This window comes from Suncus etruscus, chromosome 3, assembly GCF_024139225.1.
Source record: "Suncus etruscus isolate mSunEtr1 chromosome 3, mSunEtr1.pri.cur, whole genome shotgun sequence".
NCBI lineage: Eukaryota > Metazoa > Chordata > Mammalia > Eulipotyphla > Soricidae > Suncus > Suncus etruscus.
The window spans coordinates 160,340,509-160,360,527 of record NC_064850.1 but is presented as its reverse complement, the minus strand read 5'-3'; the positions used below and the strand labels follow the sequence as shown (position 1 = coordinate 160,360,527).

General features: G+C 40.1%; 1 non-coding gene and 1 pseudogene across 1 annotated transcript; both read left to right on the top strand.

Moving 5' to 3' along the window:
* The first annotated feature begins 4,926 nt into the window (after positions 1 to 4,926).
* LOC126004507 (myozenin-1-like) lies at positions 4,927 to 6,331 on the top strand (annotated as a pseudogene).
* Positions 6,332 to 18,281: 11,950 nt separating this feature from the next.
* Positions 18,282 to 18,388, top strand: LOC126005622 (U6 spliceosomal RNA). The gene has a single exon (XR_007494666.1). It is a non-coding gene; the product is annotated as a U6 spliceosomal RNA (small nuclear RNA).
* Positions 18,389 to 20,019: the final 1,631 nt, after the last annotated feature.

The window sequence follows — 20,019 nt, the reverse complement described above, 5'->3', positions numbered from 1 at the left end:
CAAATGCCCTCCCACTGTGCTATCTCTCTGGCCCCCATCCCAAAGACTATCTCTTAATCGTTCTTCTCCTTCTCCTTTTCCTTCTTCTTCCTCTCTTTCTCCTACTTCTCTGGCCCTTTTCCTCTAAGTCCTCCTTTTCCCTGACACACTTTTCTTTTTCACCTTTTTCATTTTGTCTTGTGCAAAAATCTAACCCAGGACTTCACACATGCAAGGCATATACTCTTCCACTGACTCACATCCCCAACCCCTATCTTATTCTTTTTAATGTCATCACTGCCAAATATAATACTATAATAATATAAAATTACCTTCAATAAATGTATTTACATGGATTTCCAGAAATGGAGAGATCACCAAAGAGAAATCCAGACCAGGAAATGAGCATTTAATTTGCCTCAAGAAATAACATTTTAATTAAATTTTTCTCATCTCCTTCTCCTACTTACCAGAATACCTTACTGGGATGAAATTATACTGACAGGTCTTTGGTGAATGATTCCTAGGTAACTTACACTCCAAAAACTCTGCCTTTTAAAGTATTAGTATTCTGTAAGTCTAAAAACTTTCAGTGCATTATGTGTGCCATAATTGATATTCTTTGTTTTAAAGTCACTATGATTTGGGGGAGGCCACAACCAGTGATGTGTAAAATCTATTCATGGTTATACTCTAAGATATAGCAGTGCCTTTGAGACAACATATGGAACGCTGGGGATTGAACCAAATGCCCTACCTGCTGTGCTATCTCTCAAGTCCTGTCACTGTGAGTAATTTTTGTTTTGTTTTTGGGCCACACTCATTGGCTCTGCATACAGAAATTATTTCTAGCAGGCTCAGGGAATTATATGGGATGCCAGGGATTGAACCCAAATCAGCTACATGCAAGGCAAAGTCCCTACCTTCTGTGCTATTGCTTCAGACTCTAACTAAATGTTTAACAAGGCCTTCTCCTTTTAACTACAGAAGAAATTATAATGATAGGCAGAGATATTTTGGGAAGCACTTTGATATCAAGTTCTGTCTAAAATTAGGAGTCTAAGAAACCCAAGTCCAGGTATTTGCTGAGAAAAGACCAGAAGAGCTGCATTATTAGAAGAATATTCACTTGGGAAACATGGTCCAGGATACATTGCTTAAACTTCCTAAAACATTTGCCCCAATGACCTACTTTGTGTAGAGATTAATGTGCTATAGCTTTCAGCACAAGTGGAAAGTGTGAAGTCCAGTACAAAATCCGGTATCTGTGCACTTATTTGAGGACTGATTGTTCTTTTACTAGTTCATTGAATTAAAGGGAGGGGAGACTTGCCCTAACTCAGGAAGCAGGGCTTTTTACTAGAGTATAAATGCACTCAGGAATTTAGCTCAGAACTCATTATTGTAAGAAGCAGATGAGATGGGCTGGAGAGAAAGCATGAAGGTAAGATATTTGCCTTGCATGCAGAAGATCGGTGGTTTGAATCCCAGCATCTCATATGGTCCCCTGAGCCTGCCAGGAGTAACCCCTGAGCGCTGCCAGGTGTGACCCAAAAACCAAAAAAAAAAAAAAAAAAAAAAAAAGAAGCAGGTGAGAGTCTCCCTCAGCTGACAACAAACATTCAGTTAGGAGAACAAAGGTCTGCAAGACTTGTGGTACATCAGTGACCTCCATATATTAACTAGTCTTGGTGTGAGGGAGAAGTCCTGAAGAGGACAGAAATAAATGAGGTAAAATTTGGTATCCAGAAATATGTGGGTAATTGTCCTGGGGCAGGACTCTCTGGTGCCTGTTGTCTTGATATAAATAGCACCCCCCTTCAACCTTAACATCATCCTGCTGAGATGGTTTAATGATGTCATTCTTGGCATAGAATGCTAAGGATGACAGGAAAACAACTTTTACAATAGAAAACAAGGCAGAAAGTAACTTTAGAAATAGGTACAAGCAAGAATCAAAGCAGGGACTATGACCCAAACCACCTCAGAAGGCTAAGCAAACTGCCCTTAAGATAAGGGAAATCTCAGAAGCAGTACTTTCCTGAGGGCTTTATTCATAATGACCCCAGCTAGCCTTCAAATTCAAGGGGGATATAAGCTTCCTATGTTGTGTTTCTTTCCTCAGCCCCATAGTTTAGAAAGACTGTTACTTAATTAGCCTATTAAATTTATGTTAATGGTGCATGGAGGAAAGAAAATCTTATGTTGTACATTTTTTCCAAATACTACTCAGGTTTGCTTAATTTGTTAAAATAACTCAAAGAACTCAAGAAAAAATAGCTTATTTACCAGATTTCCAGTTCCTTATAAAAAAATGTAACTTAGGAACAGCCACAAAGAAGAGATGCATAGGGCAAGATATGTGAAATAAGTCTGCAATTTCCATGCCCGGGCCACTATTCTCTCCAAATCCCCACATTGTGGATCCAACCAAAAGTTCTCTGAAACCTAATTATGTGGTTTTTTGGAGAGACTTCATTGTGTATAAATGATTAATTAAACCACTGGCCATTTTATGTTATGTAACATACTGTTTTTAGTTTTTTAAATAATTTTTATTGTGACCAAAGAGAATTATGAATCTTTCACAGTAATATTTGAGGTACATAGTGACAATAAATCAGAGGCATTACCATTACCAGTGTTGTCCTCCCTCCACTTCTGCTCCCAGCATGCATCCCATATCTCCCTCCTTTGCCCCGCCCCAGTGCTAGTGTAACCACTCCCCTTTGTGTATAGCTTGTTGTAGATGAAGTATTGATTCTGTTGTGGTTGACTTTCTTTGGGTTTGATGTTTAAGTCTGATTATTTTTTATTTCCACACAATGTTCATAAGACTGTATAGTCCTAGTACCATTCATTTCCCCCCCCCTCAGTTTATGAGGTCGAACAAGATGATTCAAGTTATGTGGTTCTGTTGGAAAAAGAAAAACAGAAAAACTGGAAGGAGTCCATCTAGAGGTTATAAATACCAATTTAAAAGAAGAAAGGGAAAAAAGAAGAAAAACATAACAAAATAAAAACAAAGATAAAACCAAAACTGGCAAATACAAAGCACAACAGCAACCAAAAAACAACCACCAAGCAAATAATAATCACGAGAATGAAAAAAGAGGAAGGAGGGCTGGTATGGCTAAGTTTTGTATTTTGTTTTTTTCTTTCCTTTTTCTTTCTTTCTTTCTTTCTTTCTTTTTCTTTCTTTCTTTCTTTTCTTTCTTTCTTTCTTTCTTTCCTTTCTTTCTTTCTTTCTTTCTTTCTTTCTCTCTCTCGCTCTTTCTTTCTTCTTTCTTTCTTTCTTTCTTTCTTTCTTTCTTTCTTTCTTTATTTCTTTCTTTCTTCTTTCTTTCTTTATTTGTTTGTTTCTTTCTTTCTTTCTTTCTTTCTTTCTTAATTTCTTTCTTTCTTTCTCTTCTTCCTTCTTCTTTCTTTCTTTCTTTCTTTCTTTCTTTCTTTCTTTCTTTCTTTCTTTCTTTCTTTCTTTCTTTCTTTCTTTCTTTCTTTCTTTCTTTCTTTCTTTCTTTCTTTCTTTCTTTTCCTTTTTTCTTTTTTTTTTTGCATAGGCCCAGTAAGTATTGGGGAAATTAGAAAGGAAATTCTCTTGGCCTAAGAGATGCAGGGTTTCTCCACCCTTGAAGCATACTGTCATGTGAATAACTACAGGCTCTGTACATGCTCGTTTTCATTCCCCAAGGTCTTTTTATGGTGCCAGAAAACTTTCTGCTCAGTTGTGGATTGTTGCAGAACAACCCTTGATGGGGTTGACTGATGGAGAGATGGAGGATGAAGTCTTTCTCCTCCAATTCAGACCACCGTCTGTCACCCTGTTCAGCCGGCGGTTCTGAGATGAATGCGGCAGGAATAAAGCTAACAGGCAGTCAGGTTTCTGAAGATATCAGCTTTATTCCGTCGATAAGGCTGAAGCCAAAAGCCCCAGAATCAGCCCCAGAGCCAAAAAGCCCTAGTCTTCCACAGACCCTTGCTTTTATACATCATAATCAGGTACCACCCTAGGGTGGGAGCAGAACGCCAGGTCACACCCTAAGGTAGGGCACAATCACATATCAGGGTAGGATCAGTAACATAATAATCCCGTGAAAATGTTTACATACACAACAATTCTCCCACTTTTAGTAAACAAACATTAATAACATACACAAGTAAGTAATATAGTCTATAATTATTAAAGGAAAAACTACGCAATAATAAAAGAGCGGCTCTTTGCATAAGCGCATCACAGGAAAACGTAAAGAAAAACTTCTAACCTAAGCACAGGGTGTCTAAAACCAGAAACATGTATCAAGGAATCAACTACAAGCTCCAGAGATGATATATTTATGACGTACAAGATGAAGAATTCCAAGTAATATCTTCCTTGGAAAAGTAGATGGAGAAACTGAAATTCAATGATCGAGGATATAGTAGGCCAGGAGTGGCGAAGAAGTTCGACACAAAGAGCCAAAATTTTAAACTGTGAGAGTCAGAGAGCTACACCACGCAGTGACCTGCCAAAACAGACACACAAAAGCATCTAATTTTAACAATAATCTATGAAACACATATTGCATTTTGCCATTTTGAGTGAGGGTCAAAATCCTGCAGTGATGGTGAGGGTGTGCTGCGTCCTTCAAACTAAGAACTAACGGCCAGATGTGACCCAACATGTGACACACGGGTCCCCCGCTCGCTGGCCTGTGCAGTTGTTTCCGAGGGATGGGAGACGGGACTCTGTGCTCGGAGATCTCTCCTCAGAGGTCCCTCCTCAGAAGCAGCAGAACAAAATCCGAACTTGGCAAAGAGCCACAGTATACAAAATAATGATAAGAGACAAAGAGCCGCATTCATTTTGGCCGGGAGCCGCCTGTTCACCACCCATGTAGTAGGCGATGCGGGATCCCAGGGCAATCAGAAAGCCCATATGTAATCCGTAGACAGAGATCCTTCGACGAGATGCTAGAAAGGCTGAGTAGCAGGCGAGATGAAGCACATTTTCTTTTTCTTTTTGTTGTTGTTGTTGTTGTTGGTTTTTGGTTGTTGGGTCACACCTGGCAGCACTCAGGGGTTACTCCTGGCTCTATGCTCAGAAATTCCTCCTGGCAGGCTCAGGGGACCATATGGGATGCGAACCACCAACCTTCTGCATGAAAGGCAAACGCCTTACCTCTATGCTACCTCTCCGGCCCTGAAGCACATTTTCCATTCACGTCCAGGTAGACCAGAAAGCCCATCTTTGAGTGCAGTGAATTAGGCCCTTATTTTGGAAGAAGAAACATACACCCCTAATTGTCACTGATGGCAAGCAAAAACCTTTTCTCTGCTCCCCTCTCTTCTCTGCTTTTCTCTTCTCTCATCTTCTAATTCTTTTCTCCTGTTTTCTCTCTCCTCTTCTCCCCTCTCTTTCTCTCCTCTTTCCCAGGGGTCTGACAGGTCGTCAGGAGAGTTCAGGCCTGATCCTGGGAAAGAAGATCAGTATCCCACGGGATGTGATGCTGGAGGAACTGTCATTGCTCACAAACCGGGGCTCCAAGATGTTCAAGTTGCGGCAGATGTGGGTGGAGAAATTCATCTATGAGAATAACCCTAACGTCTTCACAGACAATTCGCTGGATCATTTTCATAAGTTCCTCCCCACAGTGGGAGGCCAGCTGGGCACAGCTGTGCAGGGAATGGCTGACAGCAAGGGTGAAGGGGCCCAGGCAAGGACATATGGCTCTGCTGGACATATTGGTGCTGACCACCTGCACCACCAGGGCTGGATCTGGATCTGGAGATGGTCCCCGGGGGGTCAGGCTGGAAGTGGAGGAGCTGCTGGCACAGCAGGGGCTGGAGAAATGGGGGCAGGAGACCCATCAGGTGGAGAAGGAAAACACGTCACTATCTTCAAGACTTACATTTCCCCCTGGAAGTGAGCCATGGGATAGACTCTCAGCAGAAAGTGGAGCTTGGTGTGGACCTGTTGGCCTATGGAGGCAAAGCTGAACTCCCTCAGTATAAGTCCTTCAACAGGATGACCATGCCTTATGGTGGATATGAGAAGGCCTCCAAACACATGACCTTCCAGATGCCCAAGTTTGAGTTGGGGCCCCTGCTGAGCGAACCCCTGGTCCTCTACAACCAGAACCTCTCCAACAGGCCTTCTTTCAATTGAATCCCTATTCCCTGGCTGAGCTCTGGAGAGCAAGTAGACTACAACGTGAACCTCGGCATTCCCTTGGACGGGGAAACAGAGGAGTTGAGAGGTGGTTCCTCCTGCCTTTGCCATCGAAGTCCCCTTCCTGGTTTCAATTTGGAAGGGAAAGAGAGGGACTCTTTCACCAAAAGCCCCAGAATCAGCTCCAGAGCCAAAAAGCCCTAGCCTTCCACAGACCCTTGCTTTTATACATCATAATCAGGTAGCACCCTAGGGTGGGAGCAGAATGCCAGGTTATACCGTAGGGTAGGGCACAATTACCGATCAGGGTAGGATCAGTAACATAATAATCCCATGGAAATGTTTACATACACAACAGTGGATGATAAAATCAGGCCTCTGTAGCTGAGATCTTGGTATTTGCACAGGTTATAGGACAAAATCTAGGATAGAATCTTTCTTTACGGGTGTTCTAGAAGTTCTGTTCCATCACTGTTGTTGTAATCAGTCTTCTGTAATTAGTAGTGGCCTTGGTTTTTGCACAGATCCTAGAAACTGAGGATAAAGTCTTTCATTATGGTTTCAGAAGTTCTGCTCAGTTGCAGTTGTAAAAGTCAGACCTCTGGAATTAGAGATCTTGGTTATTGTACAAATCCTAGGCCAAAACCTAGGCTGGGATCTTTCTTATTGGCCCCAGGATAAGTTTTGCCCAGTTGTGGTTGTCAAGGTCAGTTTTCTGTAGTGAGCGATCTTGGTACCACTGGCCATTTTAATTGATTCAGCCTTAACCCCATCTCCTTCTGGAGATGGAAGGTGGGAAGACTACAAGTTTAAATCATCAAATCATGGTTAGTCTCCCTCACAATCATCTCTCAGCCTTACAGACTTTTAAAAATTCTTCCTTTAACAAACTCAGATATGATTAAAAGGAGCTATTATGAATAACAAGACATTACTTTCACCTTATGGCTCTAGAACTATTATCAGAAATCTGGGTCAAAAGACTGAATGTAATTGAAGATGATCCCAATACTTTTTTTTCCTTTTGGGCCACACAAGTTGTTCTTAGGGTTACTCCTAGATCACTCCTGGTGGTTCTTGGGGGAACATATGTGCCAGGGATGGAGCCTGTGTAGCCCTACCTACTGTTCTCTTTCTGGCTGGCCAATGCTTTTATTACTTGGGAAATTCTAAGTACTTTAAGAGTTCTGTGCCATTATCAAGGGAGACGATCAAATACGTGTTTCACATTATACATGACATCACAGTTATAGTATTATTGGTGCCTCATGTGAAGTGAGAAGAAGAGAAGTGGTATCTTTTTTTTTTTTTTGGTTTTTGGGCCACACCCGGCATTGCTCAGGGGTTACTCCTGGCTGTCTGCTCAGAAATAGCTCCTGGCTGGGGTCAGAGAGATAGCATGGAGGTAAGGCGTTTGCCTTTCAGGCAGAAGGTCATCAATTCAAATCCTGGCATCCCAATTTCTGAGCATGAAGCCAGGAATAACCCCTGAGCACTGCCGGCTGTGACCCAAAAACAACAACAACAACAACCAAAGAAATAGCTCCTGGCAGGCACTGGGGACCATATGGGACACCGGGATTCGAACCAACCACCTTAGGTCCTGGATTGGCTGCTTGCAAGGCAAATGCTGCTGTGCTATCTCTCCGGGCTGAGAAGTGGTATCTTGAGAAAGAAATCTCCTGTTCCCTCTCTATCCACAACGCTCATCCAGGAAAGTTCTTGGGGAGGTTTAAGACTGACAAGAATCTGCAATGAGTCTCTGCACGGTACAGACCTCACTTCTCACCAGCTCCCTGAGGCAGTCTTTAAATCACAGTGGGTTCCACTTGTTCTGCCTGGTTTGGGACATGATCCCTGCCACCTCATTTCTTGAGAGTTATGGAACCCAGGATGGAACAAGAAATTGTTCTTAGCAGGAAAGAAAAGTCAGTCCTTTTCAAGAATGTCACCTTCCTTCACGGGAAGAAATTTCAGGAGAAGACAAATAGGAAAGTAAAAGTTTTATTTAGAGATGATGAAGAGGAGCCGAAGAGATAGCATGTAGGCAAGGCATCAGCCTTGCATGCAGAAGGGCAGTGGTTCAAATCCTGGCATGCCATATGGTCCCCAAAGCCTGCCAGGAGCAATTTCTGAGCGCAGAGTCAGGAGTAACCCCTGAACGCTGCTGGGTATGACCCCAAAACCAAAACCAAAACAAAACCCCAAAAAACCCAAACCAAAGAACAAGCAAAACAACCCCCAAAAAACTAAGTATGGAATATTTACAAAATGTACCTTTCCAGAGTGATGCTGAGGTAATGGGTAGGGTGACTACCTTCCAAGCGACTGACCGGAGACAGACTGTGGTTCAAATCCCAACCACTCACATAGTCCCCCAGGCCTGCAAGGAGTGATTTCTGGCTGAAGAACCAAGAGGAACCCTTGAGTGCTCTCTGGAGTGACCCCTAAACAAACAACCAAATAAATGTACCTTTCGTCCTGATAAAACATGAAACCAACTACTTGATTGACAGTTTTGGAAGTTATCAAAGCAGCATAAATGATAGGAGTGCTGATTGGGCCAACAGACTTTGCCAACTTAGAAACTTTGAGGAGTGTGTTCACTTTAGACTGAAAGAAGAGAAAGAGATAGACAGAGACTAAGAGAGAGAAACAGAAACAGAGAGACAGAAAGAGACAGAGCAAAGAATCTGGAACAATTATTCAAGCATTTAGAGCAAAGTTTAAACACAAATTGGATCACTACCTGGGTATTCATCAACTTTGTAAACAAAAGCAAAATAAAATCAAACTGTTGAGTTATAATAAGGAAAAGAACTATAGGAATATTTACATGTTTGTAAAAATGTATTTTTTATATATCCCAGCTTTTAAAATGTGCCTTTTCTGTTGCTTATAATGTGCCATTTATGGACAATTTATATATGTTTTAAACTAATTTGACTCCCCCCACAGCTGTTTTGTTGTTGTTGTTATTGTTTGGGGAGCCACATCTGGTGGATCTCAGGACTTGCTCTGCACTCAGGCATTACTTGTGGTAGGGCTTGGAAACTATATAGTGTGAATGGGACCTGGGACAGCCAGTGCAAGGCAAGTGTACTACCTGTTGTAATATATCTCCCTGGACCCTTCACAGCTGTTTTAACAATACTGTATTTGGACAAAGTCTAAGAAAATTCTTCTCATAATATGAATTTTGGGGTTGGAAAAATAGTACAATGATAAGGAATTTGCCTTTCATACAACTGATCTGGGTTTGATCCCTGAGTAATTCCTAGGTAAAGAGCTAGGAGTAACCCTAAATACTGCTGGGTGTGGCCCTAAACCAGACAAAAAATAGGACAGTAGATAGGGCATTGCCTTGCTTGTGGCTAACCTAGGCTTTGGTACCTTCCCCCATGGGAAAAATAAAACACAAAATATTTCTAAATATATCTATAAAATATAAATAGATATAAATATAAAACATTAATTTAAAAAAGAAGTAAGAAAAAAAAGATAAAGAAAACCTATTTCAGGGGCCACAGAGACAGAAAAGTCACATGCCTTACATGAGCACATATTTCCCCCAGCATGCCTCAGTACAACTCTTGAGATCATCAAGACCATCATTTGACCTGGTCCTGGATATGCCAAAGCACTGCCATGAAGTTCTGGGACTACAGGACACAAGCAGCACAATAGCCACAGGCTCGTGAATTGAACCAGTTCTCTTCCCTAAAGACCTGTAATGCCTTTCTTTGCTTACTCTTTTTAGGACTCCCTTTACATTTCAGGGATTTCTCTTTTTCTCTGCCCTCTGCCTGTACTCTTAGGTCCTATTGTCTAAAAAGATGGAAAATCAGCATCATCCTGTAAAACATATTTAGATTCTCTTCCTGGATTGAAATGACAAGTCTTATAGTGAGGAAGAGGCATGAGAGAGAACACATCTTCTGGGCATCAGTGGTTCTATGAATTAATTCAGAAACCCAATGAAAGAAACAAACTATCTGACAAGGGCTTAGAGGACAGTACAACAGGGAGGGATCTTGCCTTGCATGAGCCCAACCAGCGTTCAATCACCAGCATCTCATATGGTTCCCTACCACCAAAAGTAATTCTTAAGTGCAGAACCAGATGTAACTCCTGAATATTGCCAAGTGTGTCCCCAAAGCAAACACAAGAACATCATCAACAACAACAAAAACACAAACAAAATGTCTGACAACCACTATAGAAAACACATTTTTCTAGTGGTTTATTTTTCATTGTCATTTCCAGCAAATATCATAACTAGCAGCCAAACTCTAAAAGTCTTTTAATTTGATAGGTTTTATGATGTTTTATAAAATGTCCTTATTTATCTATTGAATTATATATTATTATTTTTAAACATTTATATGGTTTATAAAAACTTACAATAAAACATGCAGTTTATGAAAACATGTACAGTGAAAAACCAATGATCTCTCACAGTTTCCCCATGCAGATACACCAGTGTGACCAATTTATACACCAGAGATACTCTATACATAGCAACTATACAAATAAATATACAAATAACTTTCTTTTTGTACCCAATTGGGAGTATGAAATATACAACACTGTACATTAATTGTTATCAATTGGTGCCTATTCTTGTTAATACAATCTACTGTGAGAATGCAATGTTGCTGTTTTTCTCCTTTTCTTGATTGGGCCAATAGACATTTTCTAAAGACATTGAGATCTTTTATTATCATACCCATGTGTTTTCTAGACTTTCTCAACTATGATGCCTTCAATTTATGCTACACTACAATCCTAATGAAATAACAGATTATTGAAACTCACTCTCTGTTACCCTTTCTAGGTAAATCTTTAGTTTGATCAATGATATTGCAAAAAAGATAAAAGGGATACTGAGAAGAAGAAATTGCTAGATCATATGCCATGAGTACTAAAGCAATGTTTTTCAACTTTGCGTTATGACCCATGGAAGGTTGTGAAATAAAAATAGTGTGTTTAAAAATGGGGCCGGGCGGTGGCGCTGGAGGTAAGGTGCCTGCCTTATCTGCGCTAGCCTAGGAGACGGACCGCGGTTCGATCCTCCGGCGTCCCATATGGTCCCCCAAGCCAGGAGCGACTTCTGAGCGCATAGCCAGGAGTAACCCCTGAGCGTTACCGGGTGTGGCCCAAAAACCAAAAAAAAAAAAAAAAAAAAAAAAAAAAAAAAAAAAAAAAAAAAAAAAAAAAAAAAAAAAATTCAGTGTATGTTAGGAAAAAGGAAAGTAGAAGAGAAAATATGTGCCCATTATAAAGAATAAGTACATAGGATTTCATTAAATAGGTATTTTACTTTAATATTTACAAGATATATATGTACTGGCTTACTATATAAGGTATAATAATGAAGACAGCTTAAAAAAAGAAAGGAGATCACAGACCTCAAACATGCTACTGGGAAAGATAAGTCATTTACATGAAAAGTAATAGGTTGGGCCAGACAGAGTTTACAGTAGATAGGGAGCTTACCTTGCACATAGCCAACTCAGGTTCAGTTCCAAGCACTACATATGGTCCCTGGCCCTACCAGGAGTAAAAACTTGAGCACAGAGCCAGGAGTAAGCTCTGAGCACAGCCACTTGTTGTCCCCTGAACCCTGCCCAAGTAAATAAAAAGGCATACTTTCCAAAAAATGAAGGATAATAGTTGCATTGTACTTTGTATTTGTCAGACCACATCTGGGACTCTGTGTTCAATTCTAAGCACTTTGTGTTCAGAAGAACTCAGACAAATAGAAGTATTCTTAGAAAAGTGAGGGAAAAAAATGAAGAGGGAACCTAAAAGTTACATACATAACTAGATTGCTAAAGATGATGAGTGTTCTTAGATAAAACAAGAGCAGAATAGAAGGGCACCCAATAGTTGGCTAACTCATCAAATACATAAAAGAGGTATTATTATAACTATATTTTCTCTGAAAAACAAAAGCCAACAGGTAGAAGTCAAGAGATTTATTTAGCTCAACTGAATATGTAGATTAGAACTTTGAAACAAGATTCTCAAAGGTAATCAAGCAGAAGTTGAACTTCCAATTAGTTTGATATGTTGCAGTTTTTAACTTATTTGTGGGTGGGGGGATGGGAGCTATTCAGCTATGCTCAGAATTGACTTCTAGCTTTCCTCTTGGAGCTCACTAACAGAGAGGCTAGGGTAACATATTTAGTTCCTGGGATCAAACCCAGGCAAGGCAAGAGACCTACCCACTGAACTATTAGCTCTGGCACTAAAATAAAAATATTAACTGTGGGGCCCGGAGAGATAGCACAGCGGCGTTTGCCTTGCAAGCAGCCAATCCAGGACCAAAGGTGGTTGGTTCGAATCCCGGTGTCCCATATGGTCCCCCGTGCCTGCCTGGAGCTATTTCTGAGCAGACAGCCAGGAGTAACCCCTGAGCACTGCCGGGAGTGGCCCAAAAACCAAAAAAAAAAAAATTAACTGTATTTTAAAAATAATAGTAAAATAAAATAGAAAACTTCAAATGTTTTCCTTAATAGAGCAAAGTCCACTTGCCCTACAATTTTCTGGAAGAGAACCTGTTATCAATATTTAGAGAATTTAATAAGAAAACCTGTTATCAATTTTTATCCTGGAAGGGCTCTATGACTTTCAGAACGGGATGAAAATTACACATCCCACATCATGCGTGGGTGGAAATCCACCCACTGATGCATTACTTTGGGTGATGTGGCAGAACTGAGCCAATGAAAGCATCTGGGGGCGAGAAGAAGGGGCAGTAGGAGGGCAGAGGAGAAGGAGCAGGGCAGAAGCACGTTGCCAAGCTTGGGAGGAGCATTGGGCAGAGTGGTGATTACGCAGTCATGCAAGGACGCTGTGCACAGAGTTCAGAGTCTCTTTTCCTCTAGGACACTGAAACGGAGGAAGAGAGAATTTCATAATTTCTCAGGTTCCAATAAACTGGAGTTGAACAATTGAGAGGATGATAAAAATATGCATTATATTTGAATTACCTTACATTTCCCTAAAGTTCCTACATATTTTATGAAAATAAATATAACACTGTGGATAATTTTATTACATTCCTTTTTATATTGGGGGAGAAACACCTGCAGTGCTCCACGGCTACTCTGGGGCTTAGCGTGTGGGGTCATTCCTGGTGGTGCTCAGGGGATCATGCAGTGCCAGGGAATTAAACCCAGGCCCCCTACATGCAAAGCATATGCTCTGGCCTGTTGAGCTTTCCCTCTGGCACAGAAACTAAACTATTATTGAGGCACATTCTTCATTTGTTATTATATTATGAAGATTTGTGGTAACAGAAGCAGAAACATCAAAAACAGAAGCCTAACATCAATGCATCAATCAATGTTTAAATTTTAACTCCAAAGACTGGGTTTATCATTCAGAGACAGAACTCTTGCTTTGTGTATGTGTAGATGAGATTCTTGTTCAATCGCCAACATTGTAAAATAAAAAAAAAATCTGGGGCCGGGCGGTGGCGCTGGAGGTAAGGTGCCTGCCTTACCTGCGCTAGCCTAGGAGACGGACCGCGGTTCGATCCCCCGGCGTCCCATATGGTCCCCCAAGCCAGGAGCGACTTCTGAGCGCATAGCCAGGAGTAACCCCTGAGCCTTACCAGGTGTGGCCCAAAAACCAAAAAAAAAAAAAAAAAAAAAAAAAAAAAAAAAAAAAAAATCTGTCATTTTTTACTTAAGAATTATTGACAATGTCTCTATACTTTGGATTACCTAGTACCACAGTGAGTATAACAATAGCACACATATCTTAGATCTGTTGCTAACTTTCAATGAATTGAACACTTAATTAGAACACTTAATCAGGGGCCGGAAAGGATAGCATGGAGGTAAGGCATATGCCTTTCATGCAGAAGGACAGTGGTTCGAATCCCGGCATCCCATATATGGTCCCCTGTGCCTGCCAGGGGTGATCTCTGAGCATAGAGCCAGGAGTGACCCCTGAGCGCTGCCGGGTGTGACCCCCTCCAAAAACAAAACAAAACAAAACAAAAAACAAAACAAAACAAAATAAGAGCACTTAATTAATAGAACAGTTTGATCAATGTTGAACTTTTCAAAATGCTCTGTAAATGCAGTCATTGATGATTTCTACTTGGAATTCTAAGAATTAAGCAAAAACTTCTATAAATTATACTACATAATTTGAAGAATGAAAAAAGTTTGAGGATCTAAACTTTTTAGAAATTTTACTTCATTTTGCTTTCAAATTTCAAACCAGGAGACATGTAAATGTAATAACTAGATATTTATTTATTTGTGAGTTTTGCCAATGGACTATCGATCTTGTTTATTTTTTCAAAGAACCAACTTCTGCTTTCATTTATCTTTCAGATTGTTTTTTGGGTTTCCACTTTATTGATTTCTGCTCTCAGTTTTGTTATTTCCTTCTGTCTTCCTATTTTTGGCTCCTTTTGTTAATCATTTTCTAATTATATGAGCTGTGTCATTAAGCTATTCAGGTATGCCCCTTCTTCCTTCCTGATGTGTGCTTGTAAAGCTATAAATTTTCCTCTCAGTACTGCTTTTGCTGTGTCCCATAGATTCTGATAATTTGTGTCTTCATTGTCATTTGTTTCCAGGAAAGTTTTAATTTCTTTTTTTTTCTTTGTTTTTGTTTTTGGGTCACACCCGGCGGTGCTCAGGGGTTACTCCTGGCTGTCTGCTCAGAAATAGCTCCTGGCAGGCATGGGGGACCATATGGGATGCCGGGATTCGAACCAACCACCTTTGGTCCTGGATTGGCTGCTTGCAAGGCAAACGCCGTTGTGCTATCTCTCCGGGCCCTTAATTTCTTCTTTGATTTCACCACGGACCCACTGGTTGTTCAATAGCAGGCTGTTTAGTTTCCAGTTGTTAAAGTTTTTCTTCTGTGTGCCTTTGTAATTCACATCTAATTTCAGAGCTTTATGATCAGCAAAGATAGCCTGTAAAATTTCTATCCTCTTAATTTTATGGAGATATGTTTTATGTACCAGCATGTGGTCTATCATGGAGAATGAGCCATGTGTATTGGAGAAGAATGTGTATCCAGGTTTCTGAGGATGGAATGTCCTATATATATCTACTAGGCCTCTTTCTTCCATTTCTCTTCTCAGGTCTAATATATTTTTGTTGGGTTTCTGTCTGGTTGACCTATCAAGTGTTAAAAGGGCTGTGTTGAGGTCTTCCACAATTATTGTGTTATTACTGATTTGTCAATAGTTGTATTAGATATCTTGCTGGTCTCTCATTAGGTGCATATATATTTAATATTTCGATTTCTTCCTGCTGTACATATCCCTTGATTAGTACATAGTGTCCATCTTTATCCCTTACAACTTTTCTGAGTCTAAAGTTTGCATTGTCAGATATTAATATTGCCACTCCAGCTTTTTTTAAGGGTGTTATTTGCTTGGATGATTTTCCTCCAGCCTTTGATTTTGAGTCTCTGTTCTGACTATTCAGGTGTGTTTCTTGGAGGCAGCAGAAGGTTGGATTCATCTTTTTGATCCATTTTGCCACTCTGTGCCTCTTAATTGGTCCATTTAATCCATTGACATTGAGAGAGATGATTGTCATGTGAGTTAATGCCATATTTATTTATAAGATTGATGTATCTATTGGTCTATCTTGTCTTAAAGTAGGCCTTTCAGTTTCTCCTTTAAGGCTGGTTTTGTATCTGTAAAATTTCTGAGCTGTTGATGGGCCGGACAGATGGCATGGAGGTAGTACCTTTGCCTTGCAGTGATTCAAATCCCAGCATCCCATATGGTCCTCTGAGCCTGCCAGGAGCGATTTCTAAGCGTAGAGCCAGGAGGAACCCCTGAGCACCACCGGTGTGACCCAAAAATCCAAAAAAAATTTTTTTGCTTTTGAGCCATACCCTGAAGTGTTAAGGCTCTGTGCTCAGAGTTCCCTTTAGGTGTCACTCAAGAGACTATGTGGGTCTGGAGCCATAGCACAGTGGGTAGAGCATTTACCTTGCACATGGTCAATCCGGTTTTGATCCCCAGAACTCCATGTGGTCCCCTAAGCCTGTGATTTCTGGGCACAGATTCCAGGAGTCACGCCTGGGTGTTGCCAGCTGCTAACCCTACCCCCCAAAAAAAGAGAAAAAAAAAAAGGAAAAATAAAGAAAAAATAAACTGTATATGGTGCTGGTGGGGATCAATTCTCAGTAGGTCATATGCAAGCCAAGCGCTCTGCTAGGTATACTGTCTCTCTGACCAAAATTAAATTTAATTTTAAAAGAGATTTTTAATATATGTAAAAATTTATTTAGGCATATTTTATATTGAATATATAAAATAATATATATTTATCAATGACTCCCTGCTCTGTTACTCTAGCATAGTTTAAGCTTACGAATCATAATGCCTGAGAGATAGCTCAAAGGGCTGATTACATGCTTTATATGCAGGAGTTTTTCATTTGATTCCTGGCATCACATGTTCCCTTGAGTACCACCAGGAGTGACAATGTCCAGCCTCCCAGCACAGTGTAGTCAGTAGACCTAGAACTCTGTTGGGAGTGATCTCAAAAATTATAAGCAGGTGCTGGAGCAATAGTATAGTGTATAGATAGAGCATTTGCCTAGCATGTGGCCAACTTGGATTCAGTTCCCAACATCTCATATTGTCCCCTGAATAGAGACAGGAGTAATCCCTGAGAACTGCTGGATGTGCCCCGCCGAAAACAAACAAAAATTCAAGCAAAACTTATACAATGGCCAACAAAATTAAACATAGACCCAGAGAAGATTTTGCTTTATTTTATTGTTTTGGACAGAAGTGCTCAGGAGCCACTCTTGGAACTGTACTCAGATGTGCTTTGCACTTCTGATGGTTTCTTAGGGCACAATGAAATGCTGGGAACTGAACCAGGCCTTCTGAATTTAAGACATACACCAAATTCAACTTTGGATCACAAGTACTCCCAATACTTCTCTACGCTTTGACTTTTTTGGGGGGCAGCACACTTGGCAATGCTCAGAAGTTACTCCTAGCTCAGTGCTCAGGGGGACTATATGAGATGCCAGAGATTGAATTTGGGTCTACAGCATGCAAGAAAAGTGCCTTACCCACTGTACTACCATTCCAGTCCCTGAACCCTTTGACTTTTAGTTGTTGTGGAATTAGAGGGGACTCAATACCAGCCTGTATAGTGGATCATGCAGTGTCAACAAGTAAAACTAGAGTCTCACATGCCAGGCATTGATCTACCCCTTGAATCATAACCAGTCCCTCCCTTATTAACCTCTTGGTGTTTATATAAATACTAGGTTTAAATGCAAGGTGAATTAAAGTACAATGTGAGTTTAAGAGTGAGTTGGATCAGGGCTGGAGATAGTATGGAGGTAGGGCATTTGCCTTGCATGCAGAGGGAAGATGGTTTGAATCTCGGCATCCCGTATGGTTCCTGGAACCTTCCAGGAGTAACCCCAGTGCTGCTGAGTGTGACCTTCCCCCCAAAAAAAGAGTGAATTGGATCAACTTTCCTTCTGGAAAATGCATATATTAGATTTCTATGTCAGCACCCTAACACAGTATCTATACATAGGCATGGTAGGATAATGAATAGTTAATTGGATAAAGCAAACCATATAATTTAATTCAAATGACCACTTTGATCTAACCTAGTCAAGTAACTATGCCTGAATTGGTCATTTTTTGTTTTAATTTGTTTGCTTCAATTTGGAAACTGGAAAGTCAGCAGGAAAAGTGGAAGAAAGATTTAAGTTATCCAAACAATAGTCCATTTTCTATCTAGGGGCAGTTAGTGTTGACAAAATAGACAATGGGAGGGATACTGAAAGTTTTGCTTCCAACTAAGAACTCTAGCTCAATCATTTCACTATGATAGCATACTGTATCTTTGATTTTATTTTTTAAAGTGTTACCATTCTTAAGATATTTACTTTAAGCTACTATCAGCAAAAATCTGCATGTGCAGTGTCACTGCTGCCTGTCAGCAGAAAACAAGGCTAGCACATTGATTTTTTTTTTTTTTTTGGTTTGTTTTTTGGCTTTTGGCCACACCCCGTCACTGCAGTCTGTGCTAGAGTCACTCAGGGAGGTGCTTGGGGACCTTAGTTCAGTCCAGGTAGCTATGTCTCTGGCCTCGCACATAGATTTTAAAATGCTCATACAGTGCTCGCTTCGGCAGCACATATACTAAAATTGGAACGATACAGAGAAGATTAGCATGGCCCCTGCACAAGAATGACACGCAAATTCGTGAAGCGTTCCATATTTAAAAAAAAAAAAAAAAAAGCTCATACAGCTGGAGAAAAATAATCTCAGAATAAGATATTCGAGAAGACCTAATTTTACAATGAGCAAAATGTAAACCTAAGCATCACCAATCAGTTAGAGAAAAACAAATTGAAGTTTTACACATAAAAGTAAAATAGATAGGGCCCGGAGAGATAGCACAGCGGCGTTTGCCTTGCAAGCAGCCGACCCAGGACCAAAGGTGGTTGGTTCGAATCCCGGTGTCCTATATGGTCCCCCGTGCCTGCCAGGAGCTATTTCTGAGCAGAGAGCCAGGAGTAACCCCTGAGCAATGCCGGGTGTGGCCCAAAAACCAAAAAAAAAAAAAAAAAGTAAAATAGATAGAGAGGGGCATTAATGAGGGTATGAGGGTATATAGTGGGTAAGATGTATGCCTTGCATTGACAGACCCAGGTTTGATTGATGGCATCTCCTTCAGTCCCATAAGCACTGCCTAGAGAATTTCTGATTGTGGAGGCAGGAGTAATCCCTAAGCACTGCTGGGTGTGAGCCCAAAACAAACAAGCAACAAGTTAGGAAGTTGGAGAGTTAAATCAGCAAATACGGTGCTTAGCTTGCTCACGGCTGACATGCTCATGGCAGCCCAAATGGTTCCCTGAGAACACCCAGGAGTGATTCCTGAACACCGAGCTAGAAGTGACCCCTGAACATCACCAGTAGTAGTGATAAAAAATAAACAAACAAATAAGTAAGTAAATAAAATAGCTAAAGCAAATTCAATTATTTGTTGCTGGTACCTACATTTTTAGAAGCCTCTAAAAAATTTGTCACTATAATTTTTGCTATCAATGATTCCATCAATTCTCTTAAGTGATACAGATAGAACATTATACCAGATTACTTCATATTGTTGTTTCCAATTGTGCTAAATTAGTTTTTAAAATACCTCTTCAAATTTATATTGATTTATGAATATTGACTATAAGATATCGACTCACAATCAACCTACAGAAAAAGTAATAATATATGGAATACGTTATATGACTAATACAACATTGATTAGAAATAGCAAACAAGAAATCTAGTGTAGCTTCAGCTCTTATAGCAAATTACCATGGACCAAGTGACTTAAATAACAGAAACAAAATTTTAAGTTATGGAAATTTTGCTTTTATTTAAATAAGCTATCAAAATACTATAAAACCAAGAGTTTATAGGACCAGAGAGATAGTACAGTGGGTTAGACGTTTGTATGCAGCTGATCCACTTACCACGTATGGTCCCCTGAACACTGCCAGGAATGATTCCTAAAAACAAAGTCAGCAGTAATCCATGAATATTGCTAGATGTGGCCCCAAAACAAAACAAAATAAACAAAAACAGAGTTGACAAAATACCATGTATCTGAAAAATAAATGATAAAAAATAAATAATAAAAAATAAATGATAAAAAAACAGAGTTGATAAAATACCATGTATCTGAAAAATAAATGATCACTCATGCCACAATAGTTACTTGATTTTGAAGTCAACATATATCTCACTGAATTTTATCTTGTTAATTTTTTGTTTGGGAGTTTTGTTTTGTTTTTGGGTCACACTTGAAGCTCAGGGATTACTCTTGGCTCTGTGCTCAATAATTCTCCTGTAGACT